This window comes from Rhagoletis zephyria, unplaced genomic scaffold, assembly GCF_001687245.7.
Source record: "Rhagoletis zephyria isolate East Lansing unplaced genomic scaffold, Rhagoletis_zephyria_1.1 Rzeph_scaffold_00061, whole genome shotgun sequence".
NCBI lineage: Eukaryota > Metazoa > Arthropoda > Insecta > Diptera > Tephritidae > Rhagoletis > Rhagoletis zephyria.
The window spans coordinates 519,035-523,704 of record NW_016157145.1 but is presented as its reverse complement, the minus strand read 5'-3'; the positions used below and the strand labels follow the sequence as shown (position 1 = coordinate 523,704).

Genomic DNA, 4,670 nt, shown 5'->3' with positions numbered 1-4,670 from the left:
CAAAGTGAAATAGTGGAAAATAACCAACAAGAATTAACAAGACAAACTTAGCACAGTGCGTAGGCAACTGGCTGAGTCAGTGGTGATCGTCGGTTCGAATCCTACTGAAAGAAGTCTGATGAGGAAATGTGGTGATTTCCGAAATAGCTATCACTTCTACCATTTTTTCAAATTATTGTTGCTTTTCCACAATAAGTTTTCACTAAAAACGGCCTCAAGCTCATAAAAATTGTTGAATATAATTGTTATAAGGCCATAAAAATAACAAAAAAAAAAACAAATAACTTAAGGACGAGCACAACTAAAAAGTTAAACATTCTAATAATAGAAATATTAACAAAAACCAACAAAACCAACAACCACATGATCAAGTGAATTGCAGCGGAATAGCTGCGCTTGATTGTAGTTGGCTTAGCAAAGTGAAATAGTGGAAAATAAGCAACAAGAATTAACAAGACAAACTTAGCACAGTGCGTAGGCAACTGGCTGAGTCAGTGGTGATCGTCGGTTCGAATCCTACTGAAAGAAGTCTGATGAGGAAATGTGGTGATTTCCAAAACTTGGCGTTGAGAGAGTAAATACTTGACGTACTTGCTATTACTCCACCAAAGTAGGTACTCTACTTTCTCTCATCGCGTACGAGAGATATTTATTTGCTGCTGCCAAAAGGGAGTAGCAAATCTACTCTCTGTATACTTGTAGTACTGTAAGTACTTGCGTATTAAATTTCAATTCTGGTTGTTAGCCTACTAGTTGATAGGTGGTAAATACTAAGATTAGAGGTGTATGAATGGCGAAAGAAAAACTTTATCCGATTTTTTTAAATCGAAACTACATTTTTACATATGTATGTACATTTGTACATGCATACATAAATAAATGTACTTAATATGAAATTAAAATTTTCGCATCAAATTGCGCTATCTTCAAACCCATGGTTTCAATTGTACGCATATCGTCATTGGTTTTGCTGCAGTGAAGCGACAGAGCAAGTGACGAGAAAAAATATATGCGGACACTTCCCTGCAAAAATCGTTGGACCATGTAGTCTATTTGTGGTATATTGGAGTACTTACAAAAGTGCTCCTCTGTCATGCTGTAGCGGACCAACTCGTGTCTCTGCACCAGCTTATTGTTACCCGATCACTGCTCGTGTTTTAACGAAATGTGATTGAAGTTAAGCATTTGAAAGTACATTTGCATGGCTGGCTGTAGCTGAACGTGTAGAGAAGCATCTGCGAAGTGAAGAACAAAAGCGTGTACAAACGAAAAAATATAACGACAATGTCATTGGAGTATGTTGGGAGTAGTTTTGTGCTACTCTGATGTAATGCAGAGATGGAGTATATGGTCCTGCCCTAGGACATCGCAATGTTAATTGGACCATATTTTTTATATGAATTGTGGTTAATTTTGGAGTACTCCTTGGTCCTTCGGGAGTACTCCTTACATGCATGCATGGAGTAGTCGCCATTTTTGCAGGGTTATATATGTATCTATGCACATATGTATCTATGTACATACTAAACTGATGCGCAATTCCATTTAAAGGGCCTAACAAGACATCCGATCGCCGCGCAAATACTTTCCCTCCTTTACTCTCATCGTTCGGGTCAAGTGTGAGTAAGCATAAACCAGTTTCTGCAAGCGTACGTAAACTACCGATCAATAGCAAGACGCGTAGAGTATTTACTTTGCCTTCCGCAACTACTGCGAGTAAAAGGTATTTGACAGTAGAGTACTCTACTGGTAGTACTTGAGTATTTTCGAAGAAAACATACATTTGTGGCAAGAATGATAGAAGAATTTTCTGGATCGTGCATTTGTGGTATCTGAATAAAACTAAGGACAGGATTGTAGTGGAGCGATGAAGAGAGCGACGAGCAAAACGTACTTTCAACTAAAATGCTGATATACATACCTAAGTACATATGTATGTATGTGCATAGATACGTATGTGCATAGATACATATGTGCATAGATACGTATGTGCATAGATACATATATATGTAAGTGTCCACATATAAATTTTCTCGTCACTTGTTCTGTCGCTTCACTGCAGCAAAACCAAGTTGTGGGGAAACCCCTGACGATATGCGTACAATTGAAACCATGGGTTTGAAGATAGCGCAAATTGATGTGAAAATTTCAATTTCATATTAAATATATTTATGTATGCATGTACATACATATGTAAAAATGTAGTTTCGATTTAAAAAAATCGGATAGTTTTTCTTTCGCCATTCATACACCTCTCATTTTAGTATTTATAAAAAAAAAAACTCAATGAAACTCAAAAACTCTATCTTGCATTTGGTTTTACTCAATACCAATTTGAGCTGTCAATGGGTATATTCAGAAAAAAATCAGTGATCGTTATGCGTCTTCTGAACCACTTTATACGTTAGCTGTCAAATTCAACTCTCAAAGGTACACACCAACATGTTGTGTCAAATGATCAGAAAAATATTAGGATCATCTAAAACGCAACTATTCAGTTGATCAGAAGTACGCAACAACGCGTTCAGAAGGTGCAATCGCACCAGTTACTCCAGTTTTTTTTATTTGTAAAGGCTCTCAAGAAAAACAAGAAATTCATATAAAATTACGCACAATAAATGGAAAATAAATTTGCTTCTATAAAAAATTTCTTAAATCAGTATGCAGCTCTTAAGAAAAAAAATGCTTGTACATCTCGTCGCTACCATGTCCAACTATCGAATGTGAAAATCGGCTCTTTTCAAAATTTTGATTTGCCACTAATAATTTTATTTCGTATAGCAGCATTGCTTAAGTTATTGTTTTTGACAACTTATTTGTTGGATAATGACTGCAAATAGTTTTATAGAAAATTAGAAGCGAGAAATAATACTTTCATAAAAATTTAAGTACATACATAGATTTAAAAAGCTGCTTGAATACAAAGGTTTTCTGAAAATGCCACATTAAACATATGTCTAAATCTACGTTATTTTTTTATAAATAAGGCCGTAAACATTTCCTTACATCGTCAATTTCCATATTCTATTTTTACTCTTTTAATTTCACTGACCAGCGCCGCAAACGATATCAACTAGTAGGCTAACAACCAGAATTGAAATTTAATACGCAAGTACTTACCGTACTACAAGTATACAGAGAGTAGATTTGCTACTCCCTTTTGGCAGCAGCAAATATCTCTCGTACGCGATGAGAGAAAGTAGAGTACCTAGTTTGGTGGAGTAATAGCAAGTACGTCAAGTATTTACTCTCTCAACGCCAAGTAGGGTATGTATGCGGAAAAAGAGTAACAATGTGTTGGGAGTAGAGTACAAGGCAAGGAGTACTTATTGAACGAAATGCGCCAAATACACTTGCGCTGGACTCTAGTATGTACGTTACTGGGTTTATGACCATGCATACTAATTTTGTGGATCTCTTAATATTATTGTTTCATTGTTACCGTTTGTGCGAATCCCCCGAGCAATCAGTAAATATTTTATGTTTACATACATATTTATAATAGTATTTAGAAGTTATCCTTCAGCCTCTGGTTATGCGCTTAAATAAAGAAAGTGCTCTAAAAATCCTTTCTTTATAAATACATATATAAATATTGTATAAGTGCATATATATGTACATATGTACATATGAATAATAGATCAGCAAAATACATACATACAATTCACATGATTCCACTCAAGCAATGAATATTGCGGATCAAACTCCGTTGAGCTGAGGATCAAATTTGTTGGGGATGGTATGAGTATGATGAGGGCATCGTATTCATATGGAGGGCAACTTGTGCACATAAATCAATGTCGTTGTGCATATGCGTACATCAGAGTGGTGGCGTTTCGCTGCTTTAGACGTACTTATATTAAAAAAATGCTGAGTGGCGGGGAACCTCAAAATAGGCACTCTTTGCTGATCACTGATTCCAGTTGCGAACACAATTTTTCCAGCCGATTGAAGTTCAAATCATAGAAATTAACTAAATTAATTATATCAACAAGTATTTACTTCCTTTTTTCATAAACGAATGGCCCGTGTTTATAAATTTTCAAATTTAACGAACTTATTTATTCAATTATCGTAGACAAAAATGCAACCATGTGCCACAATCATATGTTTTTCGTGATTGCAAATTCTTGCTGGTTGAAATTTTTTTAGCAAGAATTTGCAACTTATCTCAGGAGAACTGTCACTTTGCGCTCTCAGTTTTTGAGTGATGGATAATTTTATCGTCTGCACCAAGAATGATAGAATACAAGATTGCGCCGATCAGAGAGGATTTTTGAGAATAACTTTTGTGTGACGTTGCACTGGTGCAATTGCGAGAGAGAGAAATGCCAAAACGTGAGCAAGAATGGAAGAAGAAAAAATTTTGCAAGGAAAATGTAAACAAGTTGCACCAGCGTGACGTCATGCAAACAACGATTTTGTCAAATTCGTTAAGAGAGGAATAGTGGTCCGAGATCGGCGCAACCTTTGTATTCTCTCAATCGTGGGTCTGCACGATCGCGATTTGGGCAAAAATCATTATTATTGGTACAAATTCGTAAAAATTTTTTGCTCGACGAACAAACCTATTTTTTTTAAATGTTGCGGAACCAACGAATTGGTTCCATAAATGATCAAACAACGCATAAATAGAAAGAAACGCACAATCGATTCATATGATTCACACT

The 4,670-nt window shown here is 35.7% G+C and overlaps 1 protein-coding gene across 2 annotated transcripts in view; it reads right to left on the bottom strand.

Annotated features, from left to right (window-relative positions):
- LOC108370486 (uncharacterized) overlaps positions 1 to 4,670 on the bottom strand; it is a 19,294-nt gene that overhangs the window by 8,133 nt on the left and 6,491 nt on the right. The window lies entirely within an intron of this gene.